Source organism: Tenrec ecaudatus, chromosome 14 (genome assembly GCF_050624435.1).
Source record: "Tenrec ecaudatus isolate mTenEca1 chromosome 14, mTenEca1.hap1, whole genome shotgun sequence".
Classification (NCBI taxonomy): Eukaryota; Metazoa; Chordata; class Mammalia; order Afrosoricida; family Tenrecidae; genus Tenrec; species Tenrec ecaudatus.
The window spans coordinates 60937209-60964610 of NC_134543.1; positions in this window are offsets into that span (position 1 = coordinate 60937209).

Below are 27402 nucleotides of genomic sequence, written 5' to 3' on the forward strand. Positions count from 1 at the left end.
TCAAAATTGTAAATATAAATCTCTGAATTTTAATTTGAAGAGGAATAGTGTCCTGAGGTGATACAGTTATTTAAATATGTGTAAGGAATTATTAATACTAAAATTTTGATTCTTTTAAATTTTTTGCGTTAAATGTGTACTTATTTAAGAAATAAATATGTCATCCCATATAATATTGAGAAATATCCTTAACTCCTTTAAATTTGCTAACATTGAAAGATTTGAGCTGGACAACAGCTGAATTCTTGTTACTGGTATAGACACAATGTATATATATATATATATATATATATATATATATATATATATATATATATATATATATATATAACTGGGAATCATAACCAACAATTGTTAATTGTTAAGTGTTTTCAGTTGTTGTCAAGTTGGCTCCAACTCATTGTGACTCCAAGTTTAGATTTTGTCTGGTCTTACACGAGCTTCATGATTGTCAATATGTTTGAGCTAACTGATATGACCATCATGTTTGTCTACCTCATTGAAGGTTTTTCTTGCATTTTATGGCCTTCTTGTTTATTAAACATAATATCCTTCTTTTAAAAATCATTTTATTAGGGGCTCATACAATTCTTATCATAATACATACATACATCAATTGTGTAAAGCACATTTGTACATTCATTGCCCTCATCATTCTCAAAACATTTGCTCTCTACTTAAGCCCCTGGCATCAGGTCCTCATTTCCCCCCTCCCTCACTGCTCCCTCCTCCCTCATGAACCCTTGATAATTTATAAATTATTATTTTGTCATATCTTTCCCTGTGCAACATCTCCTTTCACCCACTTTTCTGTCGTCCATTCCCCAGGAAGGAGGTCACATGTAGTTCCTTGTAATCGGTTCCCCCTTTCCAACCCACCCTCCCTCAACCCTCCCAGTATCGCCACTCACACCGCTGGCCCTAAAGGATTCCCTGTGTTTCCAGTTCCTATCTGTACCAGTGTACATCTTCTGGTCTAGCCAGACTTGCAAGGGAGGATTCGGATCATGATAGTGGGAGGGGGGGGGGAACGAAGCATTTATGAACTAGAGGAAAGTTGTATTTTTCATCGTTGCTACATTGCACCCTGATTGGCTCGTCTTCTCCCTGAGACTCCTCTGCAAGGGGATGTCCAGTGGCCTACAAATGGGCTTTGGGTCTCCACTCCGTACCCCCCCTCATTCACTACGGTAAGATTTTTCGTTCTGATGATGCCCATAATATCCTCTTCAGCAAGTGTTTCTTGCCGCTTATGTGTATCTATAGTAAGTAAGTAGTAAGTTAGTCAAAATCTGGGACAATATTCTGTGATCCATTGGGTTAATTTTTGGAAGCATACCACTAGGCCTTTCTTCTTAGTCTGCCTTATTCTGGCCACTGCTGAAACCTATCAGTGATGGGTGGCCCTGCTTCCATTTGAAATAGCGGTAGCATAGCATCATACCAGCACCCAAGCCACCACAAGCTGACAGATGAATTATGGATAGTTAAGGACAGACATGCTGAAGCAAAGCAGTTCTCCACCAAAACTTTCACCAGAGCTGATGTCCAAATGGCCAAGTTTCGTGCAAGATGATCTGTGATATTATTAACCATTGTTGTTAATAGATGCCATGGAGTGGATTTTGATGTACAAAAATCGTTTGTGAGGGAATAGAATTGCTCCTACATTTTTAGGCTGTAATCTTCACAGGAGTAGATTGTTAGGTCACATGTTGGGGTGGGTTGGTCCCATGGGCCTGCCTTTTGATGAGCAGCCTGGAGGTTAACCATTACTTCACCAGGCTCCTTCCATCATTCATTTGAGAACTAGAAATGAAAACTGAAGTAGACACTTCCTCACCCTATTAGGCAAACGAAACAACAGATCCTCATAATGAAGTTTTGGAGCTACTGGAACCCTCATTAAGTGTCAGCGGGAATGTGAAACGATACAGCTATTGTGGACGACTGTTTGCTAGTTCCTCAAAAGTTGATCATAGAACTACCATATGGCTCTGCAGCCTCAATTTCTAATTTTACACCCAGAAGAAATGAGGCAGCAATACAAACCAACACTGTCTACCAATGTTCATCACGGAACTTTTCATAATAGTAAATGATGGAAACAACCGAGTGTCCCTCCACAGATGAGAGGACAAACACAATAAAATGCTACTCAGCTGTACAGAGGAATGCAGTCCCGACGCATGCCTCTATGTGATGAACCTTGAAAATATCATGTTGAATGAAATACATCAGTCATAAAATGACAAATACTGTATTATATGATTTATATGAAGTATATGTTCTAGTGGTTATCTATAAGTGGTGGCAAGAGAGAAAGGCGAGTTTTTGCTTAAGGGACATAGCATTTATGTTAACGGGGCAGAATGATTTGGAAAAGGATACAGAAAATGGTTGCACAATTCAGAGAAATTAAACAATGTTGCTGAAGCAAAGCATGGATGGCATATGTTTCGCTATGTATATTACAAATAATATACAACACAATAGCAATAATGAAACCTCACTTTTCCCCTACACTTAGACTTGTGAATCTTCAGTATTAATTCTAGCTGCTGCTGCTTTCCCCCCGCCCCCTTTTTCTTTTCCTACACTGGCACAATCATTAGCGATACCCACATTTATCAAGTTTTTAATGTGGTGTTTCACAAACTGGTATTCTAGGAAAACTCACCCCAATAGTTGCCCCACTTAAAGAAAGTTTTGTTTTTTTAATCACACTTTGAACAGTGCTATTTTTCTTTTCCTGTAGCATATGTTAAATTATAGGGCCTCTTGAAAGTACTCTAGTGAAGATATTTATTTAACTTGGTTTAACCGAATGTTTCAAAAATGAAACAACTAAGAAACTTTTTCTCTTTATGCCTCTTAGGAACACCCCGCAGAATCAGTGGTTTGAGGAGTGTTACTCAAATCAGTCTGCTCTTTCTGTTCTCATGACTCTCAACTTTGTCTCTGGCCCCTCATCATCTCCCACCTGGCCTAGTCTATTTAGTTGCCTAAATAGAATCCTTGCTTCTTTTCTTTCTCACTTCCAATCTATCCTTTGGAAGCTGTCAGGAAGATCTTTGCACAGCATGTCTCTGAATTTTTCTTTCCATAGAAATGGGAGTGAAAGGAACATTGGATGGGGCTCTGCCATCCTTGATTTATACTTTGGCTTTATAATGATTTATACTTTGGCTTTATAATCTTGGAAAATTCATGTGATTAGTCTGGGCTTCTGATTTTTCCACTGTAGACTTAGCAGATTTTTCTAGGTGATTTCATAGTTTCTTTCATCTGAAAAATTCTATACTTGTAAGATTAAAATACAAAGTTTACTTTTGCCTTCACAAAATTACATTGGTCTACCTCTTTCCAATTGAATTTTCCATTGAACTCTACAGTCTGACCAAATGAAACTGCTACTTGTCTACTCTGCACTTACGATGCTGCAATGCACTTCTTCGACTCCATCTCCCTTCTATCTTGGATTCCTTTTATGGCCACTCGTACTTATAGTCAACTCAATACCTTTCTCTTTCAGGAAAGTAAATTCAGTGCCACCAGGTTGGTTCCAACTTAGAGCGATGCTGCGTACACCCAGGCCTGCAGTATACTCACAGTTGTTCTTACGTTTGTGTCCGCTGTCGCAGCCATTGTGTCTTTCCACCGCATCTCTTTTTTTAACCGCCACTCTACTTATCAAGCCTGATGCCCTTTTTCAGGTACTGGGCTCTCCTGATAACACATCCAAAATTCATGAGACACATCTTGTTTTGCTTGGTTTTAGGGAACATTCAGACCATACTTCTTCCAAGACAGATTTGTCTGTTCTTTTGGCAGTCCATTGTGTTTTTAGTATTCTGTGTCAGCACCACATATCAAGTGCATTGATTCTTCTTTGGTCTTCCTTATATAATGTCCAACTTTCACATACATCTGAGGTGATTGAAAACATCATGACTTATATCAGACTCACTTTACTCCTGAAAGTAACACACTGGCTTTTTAACACTTTAAAGAGGTCTTGTGCAGCAGATTTACCCAACGCAATGGGTTGATCTCTTGACTGCTGTTTCTATAGCATTGATTGTGGATCCAACCAAGATTAAATCCTTGACAACTTCAATCTTTTCTTCATTTATGATTATGTTTCCTATTAGTCCAGTTTTGAAGATTTTTGTTTTCCTTACTTTGAGTTATAATCCATACAGAAGGCTGTAATCCTTGATCTTCATCAGCAAGTGCTTCAAGGTCATCCTCCTTTACAGTGAGCAAACTTGTATTATTTGCATATTGAAGGTTGTTAATAAGCCTTCCTCCCGGGGGGTGCCAAAAACCCAGGGACAAGGGAATATCAAGTGATCTAAAATCAATGGTGAGGAGGGTGTAGGATGCCTGGTGGGGCTTCATCAAGGGAAATGTAGCCATGAAGAATTACTGAAACCTGAATGAAGGCAGAACATGATAGTGGGACAAGAGGAAGGTAAAAGGAAGTAGAGAAAAGAACTAGGAGACAAAGGATCTTCATAGAGGTCTAAATACAGGGACATACATATGTAAATATATTTATATTTAATAATAGGGAAATAGATCTATGTACATATATTCATATGTTAAGTATTAAGGCAGCAGACAGACATTGGGCCTCTACTCAAGCATTTCCTCAATGCAAGAACACTTTGTTCTAATAACCCGACATTCTGTGATGCTCACCTTCACTCACACAATCACTGAAGACAAAATGGGTGCATCGTAAATGTGGTGAAGAGAGCTGATGGTGCCTGGCTATCCAAAGATATAGTTTCTGGAGTCGTAAAAGCTTGAAGATAAACAAGTGGTCATCTAGCTGAGAAACAACAAAGTACACATGGAAGAAGAACACCAGCCTGTGTGATCATGAGGTGTTGATGGGATCAGGTATCAGGCATCAAAGACCCAGAACCAAAAATAATATCAATGTGAATCAACCCATCTGTAGACAATGGGATAACCCCTTAGAGACAAGGAAGAGACAAACCATGTAGTAAAGCACCGATGAAACATATAACTTTCCTCTAGTTCTTTAATGCTTCCTTTCCACCAATATCATGACCCCAATTCTACTTTACAAATCTGTTTAGACCAGAACATATACACTGGTATAGATAAGAGGTGGCAACACATGGAATCCAGGACAGATAAACCCCTCAGGGCCAATAATGAGAGTAGCGATACCAGGAGGGGAAGGGGAAGGTGGGAGGAGAAAATGGAAACCGATCACAATGATCTACATATAACCCCCTCCCAGGGGCAGACAACAGAAAAGTAGGTGAAGGGAGACAGCGGTTGGTGTAAGACATGAAAAACCCAATAATTTATAAATTATCAAGGGTTTATTAGGGAGGGGAGGTGGGGGGGGAATGAGCTGATATCAAGGACTCAAATAGAAAAAAATGTTTTGAGAATGATGATGGCAACATATGTGCAAATATGCTTGACACAATGGACGTATGTATGGATTGTGAGAAGAGCTGTAAGAGCCCCCAATAAAATGATTTTAAAAAAATCCATGCTCCAATCCTGATGCCCTGTTCTTCTTCATATAGTCCAGCTTCTGTGATTATTTACAGAGCATACAGACTGACTAAGTATGGGCGAGGGTACAATCTTGACCAACACAGAAGCCACCACAATGTGACAAACTAGTAAGGGTGGCAAGAAAGTTGTGTCATTCCCTTAATCATTTGTGTTGTCTCCCTCCTTTGATCCTTTGCGCACTTTATTCCACCATTTCAGCTCCAATTGCTCTTCCTTGACTCCAGTTGATGCACTTGTCTGTTTACTTACTAAGCTTTCAACCGAATCAGGGGTTTATCTCATTTATAGATTGTAAACCGAGGTCAATATTGGTATCTCATGCATATATATTCTCCCCAGGACTTGTATTACCAACCGTTGAAAACAGTTGGGAACTAAGTTTATAGTGCTTACAGGATATATTTTGATCTGTTAGAGAGATCTAAAGTAAAATTTGGACTATTACTACAAATACATGTTTTCCATTGGGAAATATGAACATAATATGAAGAGGACTGTACATTATTTGAGTAAATATTCATAAAGCAATGTTCTTTTATTATAAACAAGGCATAGAAATCTAGGTATGGAAAATAACACTTACAAACCCCTTGGTCTTAAGTTGATCTGATTTCCTCTTGTTTGGATGAGGGCTCCTTCTGTAGAGGTCTCTACCTTTTAAAATTTTCTCCCATCATGTTTCCTTTGAAAATAGCATGGTAAGTAGATAAATATCCCTGTATTGATAGGAAGAAGAAGGCTGGACTAATATTGTCAATTTGGCTGTTTCATTAACTCCCCATTTGTCGGTGTCTGGGATCTGAGTCCTTCATTTGAAGTTCATTTTGTAACCATTCCTTGGACATTACATTCCAGGTCCTACAACAATCAAATTAGGCCAGAATAATTGTAATTCAGTACATGGGGACTACATAATGGTTTTGTTACAAAATTGAACAGGAGAGCAGAACCAACCAAAACAGCTTCAAGCTGCACTTTCTTACATTTTCTTATGTCTTATACACATGTATAAAGATTCCAAAAAACAGAAGCAAACTTACTCTCATTGAGTTGATTCCAACTCATAGTGATGCTGTAAGGCAGAGTGCTCTATAGGGTTTCCAAGCATGCACATCTCGGTGGAAGCAGAGTGCCAGCCAGATTTTCCTTCCGCATCTTTCGCTTACAGAGCTGCTGGCGAGTTTGGTCTGCTGACCTTTCCTTTAGCTGCCCACTGCTTTAACCACTGTGTCACTAGGGCCCACTGAAAATACATTAGAGAAATGAAATCGTGTCACCTTGGAATAGCTTCAGCTGGGGATACTGCTATGATTAGAAAAGGGAGCAGTGTCATGCCTTCCATTTGAATAAGGATTTAATAAGGTCTACAATGGTGAGCTGGTCAAAGGGAAAGCTTGAAATATACATCAAAGGCAGTTTATTCTAGGAAAAGCTAAAAATAAAAAGGCTCATTGCGTGGTGAACTGCTAATAAAAAATTGCAATGTAAAAAGAAGACATTATCTGGGAACAAAACAAAACAAAACCCTCAAGAGAGTCTGAAAAGGGAGGGCCTAGTGTGAGCTGCTGACGAATACCATTATCCAAGTCCTTTCGTCGAAGGACTCATGTTTACACTGAAAAGGTATGTGCTAAATTAAGGGATTTCTTTTTTTTTTTTTGGCTAAGGTTTTCTACAAGCTGTCAGTCTGTATTCAGAAATGACTAGAGATTTGGAATTTAATTGTCAAGTGAGAACTATGATCATGGCATTGACAGCACAGGGAGCATCCATTCGGCTTTACTTCTGAACGTACAATATTCTTCGTCAAGTTAGAGCTAGTGTAGATTTGAGGCTAGCTGGCTTGGTTGGTTGAAACCTATGACTGATAAAGGCTGAAGCGAAGCCCATTCATTCTGTCCGCTCATATGCCTCTTATATTATGCAGAATAAATCTCTGGAGTATGACTCTAGACAGTGCTAGAATCCAGATAGCTGTTTCACACGGGCTTGCCCCCGATCAACACATGGGTAGCTGAGAGAACATCTATTACTCTTGTTTGGAGAGTGGTTCAAAATACAAACCCTACTGCTGGCAGCTCAATAGTTCATTTTAAACAAAATGATAATGCGTGTCTTAATTCAAACGTTTTTTTCATGCCATTATGCAAAGCATTAGCTAATTGTACAAAGAACTTACACATTTCATTTAAAATAAAGATTTTTCTGTAATAAGAATGCTATTAATAGATAATAATATTTATTGTGTTTTTAGCACAGTGTTCACAAATGTTGATTTTGGGAAATATGTATCCAGTATTCCTAAAAATAGACGATGCTTAGCAAGATTGCGAAATGAATCCTATTGTTCTTTGGATCTTCCTATTGAATTTGTTTACACAATGATACATTGGATAAGTGTGTTTCAGGAAGTGGAGAGGTCCTGCATACTTAGAGACATTCGCTATGGAGGACATTTACACCACAGAGGCTTTGGACATTGGAAATATATTTTGCAAAATTATAACTTGACAAAAGAGAAATGACTTTTCTTGAAGTTTTGAGTTTGTGTTGGAAACAGGGATTCCTCTAAAGCTTTTGTTTAAAATTCTTGGAAGTATTGCTTGGGTAGTAGCTCTTGCTAAGAACATTCTCTTTGCAATATATGACATGGAATTTAAAATTAATTCTGGCAAAATAATGAATGTTTATATGCCAACTATTCTAGTAACAAGGCTCATTTTAAACCAATATGTAAGCCTCTTTAATACACAATAAAAGGAAAATGGTAGCTCATGAATATGCATTTGAGGCATCCCAAGGTTTGAAGAAGTTGCTATGTTAATAAATTATATTCGATGCAGTTTTAGAGTTGGGGTACTTGATTGTATTCTTTTTGACAATTGGTTATTCATGTGTGGTATAAGGAGTGACTTTCAATTTCCCAGAATAGTGCCTATAAAACTTTTGAACAGATTGAGTTCACAAAATATATTTGTGTATTCTGTTATTTGGAACTAGGAAAAATATGCTTTCATAAAAACATTATTGTATTGTTTATATAAAAAATGATTGTGGATCTATTATGTGCCAGGCATTTTAAGAATAAAAGAAAGAAGACTAATACCCTTCACAGACCTTATAATATTATGGAAGAGAGAGATAAGCAACAATAGATTAATGTGGCTGAGGTCAAATGCTTCGAGGACACAGAGAATGTGTGCATGAAACACTCTAGGGGTCAGCAATGAATAAAGAAGACTGAAGAATGGACGTCTCTGAGTTGTGGTGCTGGCAGAGTATTGAAAGTACCATGGATTGCCAAAAGGACAAACAAACCTGTCTTGGAAGAAATATTGCCAGAGCACTTGTTAGTGGCGAGGATGGTGAGACTTCATCTTCAATTCTTTGGATATGTTTTCAGGAGAGGCCAGTCCCTGGAGCAGGACATCATGCGTGGTAAAGTCAAGGGGCAGTTAAAGAGAGGAAGACCTTCTACAAGACAGATTGACGCAATGGTTGCCACAATGGCGTCAAGGAGAGGAACAGTTATTAGGAGGCGGAGGATTAGGCCATGCTATAGTTGGTTGTGCGTAGGGTCACTATGAGTCAGAACAGATTCAGTGCCTAACAAAAATAACAATGAACATTAGAAAAAGTTTCCCTTGGAGGTCAATAGCTGACCAATTTGAAGAACAAGTATGAGCAAATTGGTGGGGAGTAAGGGGGTTGATACAGGACGAGGGGATGGCACATGTGAAATTATCATGACGTGATGCAGGAGGGTATGTTCAATTGTATAACGGAGTGAAAGATTATCCTCTCCTGTGCCAGATGCACGAGCATGTGTATGTTTGAGTTCAGTGTTGCAGCTATTGTGTATGGCCTTCCAAATTAGCGTCATTTTCCAGCACTCTATGGAGCATTAATCTAGTTTAATCTTTAGCATTTTCACTGGAAAATTTTAGAAGTAGACCATGGGCCTATCTTCGTTTGGAAGCTTTACTGAAGCCGGCCCACCAGTGGTTGACCCTGATGAGTTTTGAATACCCGTGGCACAACTTTTGGCGTCTTAGCCATCCTCAAGACATGCAGTGTAGAAGTAAAGGAAATCAAGACATTACTGCTTTGGAAAGACTACTCTGATGGGCTTGTGGAGGATCAATTGAAGGAAGGTCACAATACAGAAGAAAAGCCAGGTAATAGGCTAACACAGGTGTGAGAAGGCCAGAATTATGAAAAACCTTTTAACCACACTCATGCAATGGGCATCCATCCCCTCGGGCTCTGGTAGGCACCAAGATAGCGCTTTGTTACCACACTGCTGTTGCTAGTGTGCTGAGTAGATTACTCTGTAGGGAATTCAGGGCTGTGACCTTTCGGCAGAAGATCACCAGACCTGTTTCCTGAGGTGCCTCTATGTGAGTACAGCCAACTTTTGGCTAACGGTTGAGGGCTTACCTATGCGTGTGCATTATCACACAGTCCTCCATGTCCATGCTGACTCATTATCTCTTCTAGGTCCACGTGGAGCAATGTTTCCCCTCTTACTTAAGCAGAGAAACAAACAAACACACAAACAAATGTGTTTAAGAAAATAAGTGCCTATGTGTGTGTGGTGGGGTATGTGTGTTGAGAATGTGGGCATGGGAGTTCAGAGGTATTTAATCCCACATGCCATACTTATGCTGGACCATTTTGATAGCACATATCCCTAGGATTTATTTTCTGGTGGGATGTTTGGAGGAGGAGTTACAGGGAGAAATTGAGAGCAATTGTGGTTTCTAGGTTGGGCTCCAAGGGTATCATTTATTGAGATAAAGCTCACAATACTCCTAACAAACAAACAAACAAACAAACAAACAACCCCTCCCCCCCACAAAAAATCCCCAACAAAACAAAAAACCAAACATGCTGTCCTCGAGTCGATGCTGACACATAGTGGTCATATATGGGAGGGCCAAACTGTAAGTTTCCGAGACTGTCACTTTTTGTGGGAGTAGAAAGCTCCATCTTTCTCCCAGTGGTATTGAATTACTGATCTTACAGCTCAACTTGCAACCACTGCACCCCAAGGGCTTCTATAAAGCTCACAGCAGGGAATATAAAATGTGAGGGAAAGATAAGTTCTAGGTCTTTGGAACATCCCTAGAGGGAGTCAAGTAGGTAGTTTAATGAATCTAGGACGCACGATGGACATATGGCTGGAGGGATAGATGAGGCAGGACGTCTGAAGGCACAACGGTGGAAAATCAGATGTTAACTGAAAGGTCAGTAGTTCAAACTATATCTAATGTACTTCAGATAAGCTCATTCAAAAGACTCGTTAAAGGAAGAATGGCAGGTTGAAGAATATGGAATGAGCAAGACTGCAATTTTAGGGGCAAGTTGAGGAAAAGGGCCTGTATGATCTTTTTGAAGATGTATTATCTCACTGAAACCACAGAGACTATTAACCCTAATCCCAACATCTTTCTCAAAAGGCAGGTTTGGCACTGTGGATGACAGAATATGAGTCCTCTAGCTACAGCCTTTGTAACTCTCATCAAACAACAATGTAGAACTATACAAACACGTGGTGATGGTGGCCCATGAAGGGACTTAGATCTTGATAATTGTGTTAGTACAGTACTGGCACTGGCACCCTTGTGGGAGTGGGACCATGTGAAGAGGTGTATGGAACGCTAACCAGGGGTCTGATGAGTTTTTCCATTCCACTAGACTTAAAATAAGCCATATCAGAGCTGAATAGACTGATATCATACCATCAAGAAGGAAGTACCAGGAATAGGGTACAACCTGAGATCCGTGGGCTGAATCTCATCCACTCAGAAGATAGAGACGGCGACACCAGAGAGGGTGAGAAACAGTGGCAGAGAAGCAGTAGCAGCAGAGGCAGCATACCCAGGAGGTGCAGTGTCCCTCCAGTCTGTGAAGTGGGAAAACAACACCTTCAGGGAGGAGGCTTGCTGGCAGAGAGGGAAGGCTCTGGAGCATTGTAACACCTGAGCAGGACAGAGATCAAGGGCCACAAGGCCTAGGTGTGTACGTGGACACAGCTGAGAGGAAGCTGTCTTGTTAAGCAACTGTATCCTGAGTCATTAGAACCTTCTACTTTTCCTAATAAACACCACATCTATGAGTATCACCTGTGAGTTTGTGTGGGCATTGCGATGAATTATCAAACCCAGCAGAAAATTAGCGAATGTGGTGTCAGGATTGGTAAAAATATTAGAGGGTGGATGCAAGTGTGACCTTGGTTCCAGTCTCAGAAGTTGATGCCGATCACGATGCCCATTCTCTCTCTCCCTTGTAAAGTTGGAGAAGTCAGTTTCACTATGCCATTTTTACTGAAGAATTGAACTCCCTTTAAAAATGCAAGACAGTTTGGTTGACCCAATAAAAAGGATTGTACATGCACAATATTGTGATTACACTGATATGACATATCATTTATAAATTGCAAAGTAGAATTAAAACATAACAAAAGTTATGACTACAAAATTAAGTTAACATATACAATCACTTTAAGAACCATGTTTGTACTGAGAATAATCTTACCCTATATAGTCAGAACATTTTCAGCTAAACTACGGATAAACATGTCAAACAGAAATCATCAAGTTCAGAGAATTCTCCAGAACAAACTTACTCCTTAAAATGTTGTGTTCTAACAATCACAGAATGGCATGAAATATCCTGAAATCAGCAATTTTGAAGAAGCCTCACTGTTGTGAAAGGCAGAATTCTTCCTGTCAATTAGAGGAGACCAAAGTTATATGTAACGAAAAGAAGCCAAGGCTAAGAACATTTTCTCTTGCTGGAATTATTGTTTGTAAAACATTCTTGTGTTGGTTGATAAAAGACACTTTCAGAGTAAACTATTTGCATGAATATACTGCAAGCTATGCACAAGAGCTAATGAATAATTCTTCTAAGGGAAGTTTGACCTTTTACTGTTTTCTTATCCCTAGCGAGGTGAGTGTCAACTCAAAACTCTGGTGCTGTAACCTTCACTTGGTGAAACTTCTCAGTTTGCAGGCACTGGCACACAAAGCTACTTTTAAATGCGAAAAGTATTTCAAAAATATTTGGTGAAAATCAATGTTGCAGAGTATTTATCCATTTTTAACACATTTCAGTATTCATGCTTCAAGTTTGGGACAGTTAAAGCTATTTATAGGCAGCCTTGATTATTAATGAGTTCTCTTTCTAACTCTGTCTTTAAGTAGAAGTTGTATATAAATCAGAACAGTTAAGTAGGGTTTGCATGTAACATCAGTCAAATGCTTGTCACAATAGTATATAGTATACCTTTCTATGATAAAAAATAAACATTTGCAAATACACTTAACATCTTTAATATGATAATACAACAACTAATCTTAGCTGCACATTGTAAAGTGGTTCCTATTTATTATTACAAACTATTGTATGTATTTTGAAGTTTTGGTACACAGACTTTCCTTGACTTATGAATGAGTTTCTTTCTAAGGTCTGTTTTTAAGTCAGATTGGTATGTAAATTGGAACAGATAGAAATGATTTTTAGCTAAGGCCAGTCATGCAAATATTTGTCTTAGATGACAGTATTTAGTGAAACTTTCATGCATTAAATACATTAAGAAACAGTTACAGATACATTAAAGAATTTTAACATATGTCTTACTGAAATACCACAAATGGATGGCTTTAACAAACAGAAATTTATTCTCTCATGATTATGAGGGTTTTTTTCTGAATTTAGGCACCAGCTACAGAACAAAACTTTTTCTCTCTGTAGATTATGGGGGAACATCCTTGTTATCAAGCTTCACTTGGGTTTATGAGTTTTCCAGTGTATGGACCCAGGGTCCAAAGGAAATGTACGACTCTAACTTTTCTTTCTTGGTAGGAGAAAGTCCTTTTCTCTGTTCACTTGTTAAATCTCTCCTGTATCTCAAAAGAGACGGACTCAAATTACAATTTAATTCTGTAGACTGTATCCTGTTTCATTAACATAACTGCATCTGGTCTCCACCCATTGTCATCATAGAGCTTAAGATTTATCACACACAGAAAGTTACATCAGATTATAAAATGGAAAACAATGATATAATCCTGAGAATCATGACCAAGCCAAGTTGATACACATTTTGAGGAGACAAAATGCAATAAATACGTGACAACACAAAAGTACAGTAATAAAAATAATAATGCTCTGTTATACGTTGCAACATAGAACTCATTTGTTATTTTTAACTGCTGTATCTACCTCAAAATTTTAATGTGAGACTTTACTGGAGTTAGTTCATGACTATGAGGTTTATGTAAATTGGTCATTTGTAACTTGGGACTAGCTCTGTGAAGTCACTTTCATGAAATCTAATCATCCATAATTAACAGATAAACAATGTAGATTGGCCCCATTAGATTGGAAACTTTTCACTACCATCTCCTAGAACTGAGGCTTGTTTTGTACTGTCTACTAGTGGGATTCAGTGCTTGATACTGCATTTCTTGGCATATAATATTTTTGTTAGCAAGCTGACATCTTTTCTTCATGAGATATGACCAACAGAGGAAAGCATTGCTGACATTAGACTCTGTTTTGCTGATGTTACACAAAACTGCAAGATTTCAAATATGGCACTGTGCCAGAAATGTATGCTATTTTCCTTAGACAGTACAAAGTACTATAACAAAAATGTCACATTTAGTATTAGTTTCCATCTTATTTATCAGCTCACACCTTCATCACTGTGACAGCAACTTTTCAGGTGCTCTTTTAATGAGGATTCCCTACATCCAATGAATGTAAGTATATATGTAACAGTACTTGACTCTGTTGCCTTTAACTCTTGCGAATCTCCCAGTTTCCTCCCCTTCCAGAATTTTTCTAATCATTTAAAGTAAAATAACTACTTAATTTTGCATTCCATTGTTTTGAATTCATGAATTCCTTTTTGTCAATGTTTCTTCTGTTTGGCTCTCATTTCTCTCTTTGTCTTATTGACGATTTTCCTTCCCTTTCCTATCTTTCTCTAGATTTGTTACCTAGAAGTCATTTAATTTTTGTCATTTTTCTAAATGCTTTGGTATTTCCATAGTATATGGATATGTTTGTATTTCTAAGTTTACCATCTTAGACATTGTATAGGATTAAAAAGAAAGTTTGATTGACATATAATTTATTTCATTAACTTAATTATATTCAAAAGAGTTGTGTACTCACCACTGCAGTCGATTTTAGGATATTTTGTCTTCCTTGTACTCATTGCTACTAGCTCCCCATTTCCCAGCAACCTCCTCTGTTATGATCACAGGAAACGCATAATCCAATTGCTTGCTCTATAGGTTTACCTATCCTGGATTTCATATACAGAAAAGCATGAAATTAAAAACAAGAAACAGAAAAAAACCCAGCCCTACAGCAAGGAGAGAACAACAAAGAAAAACCTCAATAGAAAAGAAATCAGAAGAAAAGGGTAGTGGGGTCATGGGGCATTAATCCACCCAAGGGGAGGGTATTGTTTATATCTCCACAGGGAAAGTGGGACCAGACTTCAACCCAGTGTCGCAAGGTGTGAATGCAATATCCCGGCGTGGAGGAGGGAACCGGTGGAGAGGTCTGGGAGGCTGGCCCCAGCACCATAAATTAAGTGGATTCCTGCCCCTCCCCCGAAAAGAATTTGTTCCAAAGGACGACATTGACTCTGCAGCTATGGGAGGTGGACATATTTGATCAGAGCACACGGGAGCAGATGAAGGGGCAGGAGGAGAGAGTGGAGCACAGCCTGGCCCACCAGGCCGTGATGATGATGTTCCTGAGTAGAACAGCCAGTCCACAGAGAGAACAACATGGTTGGCCCTACTATGAGTCATGATGCCCCTCAGTGACTAAGGGCGATACAGGGGACAGCACCGGAGACACAGTGTGGGAATTGCACCTGACCTGATCCCACCACACCGAGGCAAATCACTGGGGGAGTGCAACGGAACAGCAAGGGAATGGAGTGGCAAGGTCCCCAGGGAATGCTGAAAGTGGACTTTGGGGCCAGGGCGTGGTGCCTCAACAGACTGGACTGGAAAACGCTCCTAAGGGCCAGCAAACGATCCCTGAACTAACTACAAGCTTTTCTCTTGTGAACTGTTTTGTTCTGTTCTTTTTCAGTGGTTTGTTTTGGTTGTTTTGTTGTCTGGTTGTATACTGTTGCTTTGTTTTCCTCTGTCTAGTTTTCGTGCATGTTAGTGACTCCACAGGTCTGTCTGAATAGGACAGGCTGGATGAACTATCTGGATGAAAAACAACGGGACCGACAGTTCCGGGGGGACTTGGGGGGGGGTAGGGGGGGTAAGGAAGTGGTGTTAACAAACCCAGGGACAAGGGAAAAACATGGGACCCCAAATGGTAGAGAAGGGGGAGTGGCAGGCCTGGTGGGAAATGATCAAGGGTAAGGTTGCTTAGAGAAGAGGTATACTCTAGCCCAGGTGGCGATGAAGCATGGTAGTAGGGCAGGAGGAAGGTCAAGGGAAATGGAGGAAAGAGCTAGGAGTCAAAGGGCATTCATGGAGGTCTAGACAAAGATGTACATGCAAATATATATAGGAGGATGGGGAAATAGATCTATGTGTCTATATTTATAGGTCAAGTATTAAGGTGGCGGAAGGACCTTGGGCCTCTACTCAAACACTCCCTCAATGCATGAATACCTTCTTTTATTAAATTGGAACTCTATGATGCTCACTCTCCCGACACAACGGCTGGAGCCAAAGTGGGTGAACAAGTAAATGTGGTGAAGAAAGCTGATGGTGCCCGGCTATCAAAAGAGATAGTGACTGGGGTCTTAAAGGCTTGAAGATAAACAAGCAGCCATCTAGCTCAGAAGCAACAAAGTCCACATGGAAGAACACACCAGCCTGTGTGATCGAGTGGTCCCAAAGGGATCAGTTACCAGGCATCAAAGAACAAAAAATCATATCATTGACTGCACACCTCCATGATAGGATCGCTGAAGACAAATGGGTGCATAAGCAAATGTGGTGAAGAAAGCTGATGGTGCCCGGCTATCAAAAGAGATAGTGTCTGGGGTCTTAAAGGCTTGAAGGTGAACAAGCGGCCATCTAGCTCAGAAGCAAATAAGCCCACATGGAAGAAGCACACCGGCCAGTGCGATCACGAGGTGCCTAAGGGACCAGGTATAAGGCATCATGCAAAAAAAAAAGATATAAGTGTGTGTATGTATGTGTATATATGTGTATATGTATATATGTACGTGTATATATGTATATATATATATCATACTAAATGAAGGGGGAAGTGCAGAGTGGAGACCCAAGGTCCAAGTGTCGGCCAATGGAGATCCCCTCATAGAGGGGTTTAGGAGAGGAGATGGGTTAATTAGGGTGTGAGGTAGTATCGATGAAGAACACAGCTTTCCCCCAGATCCTGGATGCTTCCTCCCCCCAACTACCATGATCCGAATTCTACCTTGCAGGGCTGGATAGGACAGAGGCTGTACACTGGTACATATGAGGGTTGGAGGTACAGGGAATCCAGGGTGGATGATACCTTCAGGACCAAGGGTGTGAGGGACGATGCTGGGAGAGTGGAGGGTGAGTGGGTTGGAAAGGGGGAACTGATTACAAGGATCCACATGTGACCTCTTCCCTGGGAGAGGGACAGCAGAGAAGGCGGGAAGGGAGACTCCAGATAGGGCAAGATATGACAAAATAACGATGTATAAATTACCAAGGGCATATGAGGGAGGGGGGAATGGGGAGGGAGGAGGGGAAAAAAAAAGAGGACCTGATGCAAGGGGCTTAAGTGGAGAGCAAATGCCTTGAGAATGATTGGGGCAGGGAATGTATGGATGTGCTTTATGCAATTGATGTATGTATATGTATGGATTGTGGTAAGAGTTTTTTGAGTCCCTAATAAAATGTAAAAGAAGAAAAGAGAAAAAAAATGATTAGGGCAAAGACTGTACAGATGTGCTTTATACAATTGATGTATGTATATGTATGAACTGTGAAAAGAATTGTATCAGCCCCAATAAATTGTTAAAAAAAAAAAAAGAAGTAGATGGGCAATGAATGTGCAGATGTGCTTTACACAATTGATGTGTGTATGCACTGTGATATGAGTTGTATGAGCCCCTAATAAAACATTTTAAAAAGAAAAAAAAAAAGAAAAGTAAAAAAAAAAGAAAAGAAATCAGAAAATACTAAAAACTGCAATAAATGTATATTGGATCTTACCATAGTGAATGAAGGGGGAAGTGCAGAGTGGAGACCTAAAGCCCATTTGTCGGCCACTGGAGATCCCCTCACAGAGGGGTCTAGAGGAGGAGATGAGTCAGTTAGGTTGTGATGGAACACCGGTGAAAATTACAGCTTTCCTCCAGTTCCTAAATGCTTCCTCCCCATCCACTACCATGATCCAAATTCTACCTTGCAAGTCTGGATAGAGCAGAGGTTGTACACTGGTGCAGATAGGAGCTGGAGGCACAGGGAATCCAGGGCGGATGATCCCTTCAGGACCAGGGCTGTGAGGGGCGATTCTGGGAGGGTAGAGGGTGAGTGGGTTGGAAAGAAGAAACCGATTACAAGGATCTACATGTGACTTCCTCCCTGGGGGATGGACAACAGAAAAGGGGGTGAAGGGAGATGCCAGATAGGGCAAGATATGACAAAGTAATAATTTATAAATTATCAAGGGCTCATGAGGGAGGGGGGACCAGGGAGGGAGGGGAAAAAAGAGGACTTGATGCAAAGAGTTTAAGTGGAGAGCAAATGCTTTGAAAATGATTAGGGCAAAGAATGTACAGATGTGCTTTACACAATTGATGTCTGTATGGATTGTGATAAGAGTTGTATGAGTCCCTAATAAAATGTTAATATATATATATGAATGATCAAAAGGGAGATCAAATGATAAGTTGTCACATTTTAGCTTAGCTACACCTACAGTGCAATGTGCTCTGTCTGATGTCTGCTATTTTCATTCCTCCTCTGTAATCAGAGGGAATTAATCAGAGGCTTAATCCACATAGCAGATCCTGCAAATGGGTTTTTTGGCTTTCAATGTAATGAATAGCCTTCTATAAACTGAGTATTCAAAATGTATGCTCTAATACTGCTACCTTTTTTGGAATTGTTTTTATTCTTTACAATCCAAGATCACACAAGCTGATGGGCTTGTTCTGTGTAGATGTAACTGATGCCTCACTTAGGTAGTTGCTTGTTTTCAAACAAGCCTTTAAGACACTGGACCCATTCTTTCTGGTAGCCAGGTATCATCTGTTTTCTTCATTGTACTTTGCTATATCACCTATATCTTCAGTGATCTCTTCATGAGGGCAAGCATTGATCAAAGTCATATCATAAGAACGAATTGATCTTAGACTAGGGCTATGATTAAGTGAGAGGTCAAAATGGGTAGGACTTCTTGATTTGACATCCAAGGATCTAACTTCCTTACATAGATTGTCTAGTTTATTCTTTCTTTGCTTGATAACTACAGCCCTGCAGGATTTTTAATTCTTTGCTTGTACTTTAAATCTTGTTGGAGTGGGTAAACATATATGATGTATTTGAAATACTTGTTTTGTACCACTTTTTTTGAGGCCTCTTCCCCACTTTCTTGTAATTTTCATTCTCAACAATGACTTTTATGGCAAAGGCTGGCAATTATCCCCAATACCCATCCCCTCCTTCTTCCTCACGTAATGTTATTGAGTTAATTATTGACTTAGAGTGGTTTGAAGAAACAGAGTAGATCTTCTAATAAAGTTTCCTGGGCTATAATATTTATGACTGCTTAAGTAATAGACTTTCTATTATAGATGAACTCATTGTTATTCAACATATAAGCTACCTTTTCCAATATTTCTATGACGAGGTGTCTTCCATGCCTGAAAAAATTAGATGTAAGAAGTGTTAAGTGTAACTACCAGGAAATCTTCCACGTTCTTCCTTAGTGATATCTGGAATATAGTCTTATGCTTAGAACTTCATATCCATTGGGAATCCTGAGGTGGAAGGCTTATGCTGATTAAAGCCTGGTTCACTTATGAAAGGTAAACTGATAGATCCGGTCTGGTTATTGATATAGTCTGTTCATATGAAAGGAAAACAAATTTCTAATGTGTTGAAACAATTTTGTTTTACTTCTTGTAGCTAAATCTAATCTAATGTCTACAATTGTAGGAATTTTTCTATAAATAAAATTGGGTTCTAGAATTAGTTTACACATTTGTTCAAGAAGTTGAAAACCATATACAGCATTCACATAAGTATACCTGTATAAATATTATTCATTGTAAAGTCAAGAAGTTCTAATTTTTTCGATGTGCAGGTTTCTATAAAATAGCCTTCTCTCTCTCTCTCTCTCTCTCTCTCTCTGTATATATTTCAATTCCCCCAAATGATATCAATTTCTGTTTGATTTTCTTTTCTTTCCTGCCTTCTGGAGATGTTCTCCCCCAGAACCCTGCATCTTCTTGCTAAAGTTTTAGATTTCATGCCTTCTAAACTTGCTGAGTAACTGTGATATTGAGCCTTTAGGAAAATGTATTGAAAGGCCAAATATGACAATCAGGTCTGCCACTTTTCATCTAATAGGTTGGTGGTGAGGAAGCAGTTGGTAAATGAGAGTTAGATTGCTTATATGTTGTCTTCAATCCATCACTAACGGGTTGCTTGATGTTACACAAGTACTCACTTTCTTAGTCTCATCTGTAAAATAGAGACTAGGCTATCATCTATTTTGCAGGGTTTTTTTAAAAATATTTTGGTATGTTAATCCAGGCTTAGTGTTTAGCACAGTGATGGCACATAAAACAAACCACACTCATTTTGATCAAGTCCATGCCAACTCTCAGTGACCCTGTAGAACAGGAAAGAACTGCCCTGGTACATTTTGGACACTGTCATTTTTTACGGGAGTAGAAAGCCTCATCTTTCTCCCATAGTGGCACATAGACAACATTAAATGAATGTTACTTATACTGAGGAGGCCTGATAGTGCAGTCCTTTACAACATGGCTGCTATCTGCAAGGTCAGTGGTTTGAACCGACCAGCTGCTCCGTGGAGAAGGACGCGGCTTTCGGCTCTGGTAAGTGATGGCAGTGAGTTTGGTTATAACTCATAATATTATCAGTAGTATTAAATAGTATGTGCCTCAAGAGCCTGAATTTAAACCCAACTTGACTCCAGAGTCTAAGCTTTTAACAATCATGTTATTGTGTGTGTGTATGTGTGTGTGTACAATGCATGTTTTCAATGATTTTTATTGGTGAAGAAGCTGCCAACTCGAATAGTGGCTTGCAATCGGATATGGGTATAGTACATGAGAAATGGGGGCTTGATGTGAGATGTGGAGCATAATATCCCAATCACTTGGAAAGACTTCACAGAGCACACATGCCTGGGTCTCCTGCAGAGAAAGATTGATAAGCCCTTGATGGTGAACTGTGACAGGGAAGTATATTTTCAATGAGCTCCCCTGGGGACACTCGGGCTCCTCTGGTTGAGAAAACTGATTTGGAAGAAATTGTTAAATTTTGCTGAAGCAGAAAGAATCACTAACAGAAGTCCTAGGAAGTCATTCAACAAAGAAGTCAAATGAAAAGGGGGAAAAAAGCTCCAAGACTCACTGTGCCCCGTGGAACCATTCATCACTTTCAACATATGTGTGTGTAGAAATATATATATGCTTATATTTTCACCACTGTAACTCACACTTCAACATGCAACACACACTCTAGCAGCTGCATCAGCTTTTTAAAATGTCATCTAATGGTATTCGGCGAATTTCTCCCTTTGATAACAACTGCACTACTCCAAAGTTCCAAATATCCCTGTAAGCCTCACAATGCCTGCTGCCATCAATTACCTTCAAAGCCAGCATTCCCAAACAAGATTGGTAAGGCCTTTATATCACTGTAGACAGACATTATAACCTTGTTCTCTGATCTTAAACCAAAATTTCTAATTCAGTACCATGATTTAAATATATACATTTTAAACAAAAGTATTTTATTGTAATATGTAGCATTAAAAGAAAATGATATATAGTATAATAACAAATCATTAAATATGTATTATTATGGGTTGAATGATGGCTTCCCCAAAGGTATGTGGAAATCCTAATCCCTTGTGCAGGTGAATGACTTACTTGAAAATAGTTATTGCAGATGTAATTATCTATATTAACCTAAGGGGGCTTTAATCTAATAACACTGGTGTTGTTATTAAAAACGGAGATACACATAGGGAAGATGTTCATGTGAAGATTCAGAAACTAGAGTTATAGTTCCACGAACCAAGGAAAATCTAGTCTTAAAAGAGGTTACAAGAGGCCGATTTAGGAAGGCCCATGACATGGCTGATATGTCAGCCCTAAGAAATGAATACACTTACTAAATAGAAAACACATATAGTACTCTGTGCTGGGTTTGTGTGTTTTACATAGATGACTTTATTTATCTTTTATAAAAACCATGGGCCGATTTTTCAGATTTGGAAATGAAGGCCCGGAGAAGGCAACAAACCCAAGTTTACCCTTAAGGTATGCAAGGGCGCTAGAATTTGAAGATAGGTGGATCTGATTCCAGAACATTGAGAGCCATCACATTGTCTTTTCTTACAATGAGAAAAACATAGAAAAAGAGGTCTGTGACAAATATACAGATGATGAACATAAAATAAGTTAAATATTCTTTCCAACATTATTTTTCAATGTACTTTGTCTTTCACTATCTACATTTCAGTTTACCAATTGAACTTTTTTTCATACAGCATACCACTTTTCTGTATCCAGAACCATGATAATCTCATTCTCCCTGATGTTTTCTTTCCCTCACATACTATAAGACTATGTAACAGTTAATCTACATATACATACAGATGTTTGTGTTCTCTTAGGCTGACCCAGTGAATCTCAATTTTTAGCTTGCATCAGAGTCAGCTATTGGGATTGTTAAAACTTAGCACCCAGACTTTCTGACTTAGTGTACCATCTGGTGTGGAAAATGCGATTTTGCACTTGTAGCAAGTTTCCAGGTAATACTAATCAGTCCAGGACTACACTTTCGGAGCCTTCAAGGTAAACCCAAGGAGGTGAGAGGATACAATAACATGTTGGTAGGTGCTTTCTAAGGAGCAGGATCATGAGAGTTATGCCAGCCTATCCACATGACAATTTTTCTGCATGTGATTTGTCTAAATTTTGGATGTTATTGCCTATCCCTTTCTCCTTACCTAGATTCTCAGTTTTGGTAATGATACAGTATGTCCATTGTCTTCCCTGGTTCCCTTACCTTAGCTAGGTAAGTTTGTATAATGGACAAACTCAGTGGACATGGAGTGACGTGTCTTGGTTTTACCAGTTATAAGTACTCAGAGCAAGATTTCTGAAGATGCTATATAGTTGAAACCTGACTCTGGTTAGATATGTTGAGAAGATATAAGGTTTGAAATGACTGGATACACAACCGTTGCTTCTCTTTGAGACTCCACTACCATTATAGGAAGGTAATAATAAAAAGTCACAACAACAAAGAAGTAGAAGATCTAACTCAAAACTCAATGCCATAGAGTCAATGCCAACTCAGAGTGACCCTATGGGACAGGGGACAGGGTAGAATTACCCAAGTGAGTTTTCAAGACTATAATTCTTTATGGGGATAGAACGCCTTGTCGTTCTCCCAAGGAATGGAAGAGGAGGAGAAATTAATCATAAATTAATTCAATGTAAATTGGCTGACAGTTGCCTGATGAGCAAGGGTGAGGAAGCCCCCATGCAGACAAAAGGAGAAGGGTGGCAGTCAAGGAGGGAAATGATTTATTCCTCCCAGAGAGGCTGAATACCTAGAAGTGTCAAGTTCAATACAGTGTGGGAATGTGATGCGGGCTTAAAACAAGAGGACTGACAATCTTTAGATAGAAAATGCTCTTCTACAGCACAGAATATAGCAAAAACCAAAGCTCTTTTATTTTAAAACAGTTGTTATTTACTTATTGAGAGTGCCCACCCTCTCAATAATTAAGGAAGTAAACAAGCCCCTTACATTCACACTCTGCTACTTAGCCTTCATTGTTAGCTTTTCTCTTCACTCGTTTTTTAAAAATGATGGGCATCCAAGGATCACTAAGAATATGTGGAAACTTGTAGAGTTGAGAGAGAATAATCAGTGTAATCAGCAAAATGGTTTTGAGGAAACAAAGTAGGGTCAGCAGACTTTCAAACACACACACACACACACACACACACCCAATATTTCAGAGGGCCTGGATTAAAAAAACATGATGCTTCCATTAAACAGGAAGTGGGGTGGGTGCTGGGAACAAAAATTAAGAGACTAAGAAAAGATTGTTATGAAAATAAAACTAAAATATACAGTTAAACAATTACCATAAGAATAGTAGAGATCTCCTAGACAGTGGAACAAAAAAAATAGGAGAGAAGTGACAGAGAGGTCTGACCCAGGAGTTCTGTGACGGAGACTGACAGTGTTCCCCAGTGTGCACCCCTCCTGCAGCTCACAGCTCTCCTCTATCTCTAACCTCCCCTGCACTGAGTTCTGCCAGAGGTGATAGTGCACATGCTTTAGCACTGAGTCTTAGCACCTCTTGAAGAGATTCTTTATGCTCTCTCAAATACAAGTTGGGTGCAGATAATCCAACAAAATTATTCTAGGTTCTAGAGCAGTGGTTCTCAACCTTCCAAATGCCGTGACCATTTTATATAGTTCCTTATGTTGTGGTGACTCCCCAGCCATAAAATTATTTTTGCTGCTCCTTCCTAACTGTAATTTTGCTACTGTTATGATTGGGTGACCCCTATGAAAGGGTCGTTCGACCCCCAAAGGAGTGGCGACTCACAGGCTGAGAAGTCCAGGCTGGCCAAGTCTGTGGGTCGGATGTAGAATGGGATTTTCTTGACTCATGGAACTTCCAGGACTGATGGATTAGGCAGTAGAAATATGAAGCAGGAAGTCCATGGCTGGCGAACGCAAAGCTTGATGAATCCAGGTCAGCAAGTCAGATGGCATGCTTTGATGGCTCTCAGGGTCAGCAGGCCATGTGGTGGACTGTTGGTTCAAGTCCAAAGAACTGGACGTCAATGAGCCAGATGTACGATCCACACCATAACAGCAGAAGGAAAAGAAGCTCTCCAGAGTGTCTACTAGTGCATGAAGTAGGTCACACCCTTGAGGAAAGATCACAGGGTTGTGACCTGTGTAAGGGGTTACATTCCACCTGCTGAACTTCCCCAACTGCTTGGCTATTCGCAGCAGATCCCCATTATGTTAGATCAACTGTGAAAACACGGAGAATCTTGGTCCAGCCAAGTTAACACAAAATCTGCCAATCACACTGGGTCTTGTATATTTATCTGACAATCCTATACCAGGTTGAAGGCTGTAGTTATTGCGTTTCTTAGCTTCTTGCACAGTGTCTGGCACATAAGAGATGATTATTAAGTATTCAACAAACTTCCATCCAAAAATCTTCTACTTTACAATGATGATGGAGAATTAAGCAAAAGGAAATCTCAATTAAGAAACAGTAAGCGCTCATCTGAGAAGCTCTCGAGGGTTGCTGAGTTTCTGTTTCACTGCGTCTGCTTAATTTTAGAGGAAGTGCATGCTTTGATAGTTACGTCACACAATGTGCACATTTGTCTAGTCATAAATCTTTACTTAGCAAATTCTTGGACATACTCTGACTCCATAGTATTTTATATTTATTTTTTGATCAGAACCCAATACTTATGCTTTATGATATCATAATATTGGGTATTAGTTTTGAAATTTCAATTGAAAATAAACTACTTTGCATAGATTATTTTACTTGAAAATAATATAAAAGCATTTTTTGCTCTGGTAAATGAATTCTGATATTTTCTATAAGATTCTGTTTTCCTAAAAAGTAAAGTCATGGGAACAAAATCTACTTATCAGGAGGGCCTATTTCTATAGACTACCTGAAATAATTATAAACCAGCTATACATTTCATAGATACACATTACCACAGAAATCTTATTGTGTTTATTTTTTAGAAATGTGCTTCTTGACTTTTTTTTCTGTTTTGAAGATACATTAAAGTGATAAGTTAAAATTCACAGCTTATCTGGATGACAGATTTTTTTAAAATAGAGGAATTAAAAAAATCTTTATATTTCTAAAAATGTAGGATGAGCTTTTTCATGAATTTTCCATAGTTTGTTATTTCTTTGGCCCAAAACACATTTGATCATCTGTAAGACAAAAGTCAAGTCAGTTTAATTTAAAGTGACTTGCTCTTCTCATACGGTGTCATCTCTTATTTTCAGCAGAGAGAGAAGAAATTGAGTGAGAAAATTGAAAAATCATTTTAATGTTCCCCAAAGAAATTGTAACATGAGCTGGAACATATGGGTAATTTGTGAGGTAAAGTCAGCTATGGGGTCTAATCGCTTTCAGTATAATTTTTGTGTGACTGAGGTGTTCTAAAATAAGAAAAGATTTCTTTTTTGAGGGCTAACACTCTGATCAGACCTCCTCAAACTTTCTGCTTATTTTGCTGCTGAAAAACATGTTGAATAGGATGACTGACAAGTTATGATAAAAATGTAACTTTACTTTGTTATCTACTGCTCTTTTAAAATTGATTTATTAGAATACTTTTTCCTTACTGCTCAAAGAAAGGGCTGATTTCATTACTTTTAAAAAATGCCTTTAAAACAAATGTGAAATTAGTGTCGTCAGTCTGTAACTAGCACATATGAATCAGCAGTTCTGCCCTATTGTGAAGTGCTACGCGGTCATCACCGCGATAACATTGGAGCATTTTCTTCTTTACCGTGCCCATTGCTGCGCCTCAAGACAAATGTCATTTCAGCTATAGTCTTCATAAATCCACCCATCCTGGCTTTCCAAGTCAGAAAAACACAAAACAAAGACACAAAACCAAAAAAAAAAATACCCAAAAAGGGCCCCAGCAACAAAAATCATGATCATATACAAAAGAAAGATGTAATCTAAGAAAAAGCAGAGGATATTAAAACTTAAGAATAAATCGAAAGTGGGTTCAAAGGGTGATCTAATGGTCAGGTGTTATACGTTAAGTGCTGCTGCTGAGGACCACTTTACAAGGCTCTTTGATTCCTTGGGTATGGACACTGGCGAGTCACTGGCGACTCAATCTGCATAAGGACCCTGCAAATGGATTTTGGGTGTCCACTGTCATCTATGGAGTTCCACAAAATGGATGTTTTGAATTTACGCACTGGGATCATTCCTTCCTCTGGGTTCGGATCTCATTTACCATCAATCATTGGACCACACAGGCTGGCATGCTTCTTCTGTGTGGACATACCTCAACCCTCACTTCACTGGCATCTTGTTTGAGACCTTCAAGACCCCAGATGCTATTATTTCCCCCCTGATAGCAAGACACCATCTGATTTCTTCACCATGTTTTGTTTCCATTACTTATTTTTGCTCACGTGGGTAATATACAGTACCCAAGTCGCTCTAAGTCAAAACCAGTCCCATTTAAATGTTGGAATGACCACTTCTCATCAATGATCAAAATATTAATGTTAAATCTTTTCTTCTTCTTCTTCTTTCTTCTGATAGAGTCCATAGATATTGGCATGGGAAGGGACCTTGCCCATTCCCCCCCCCTTTATATTTCTCCTCATTTTTATGCTTCCTAATAATGATGCAACTTTCCAGATATAGACCCTGAAAGGAAATAAAATTAAAAGGAAGAGTAGTCTTAAGTTGTGGGTGCAATCAGCATTGGCTAGATAGGGAATATTGGAGGCTTGAGTCTGACTAGAGGTGTTTTGGGGAAAAGATCTGGTATCTGCTTCAGAA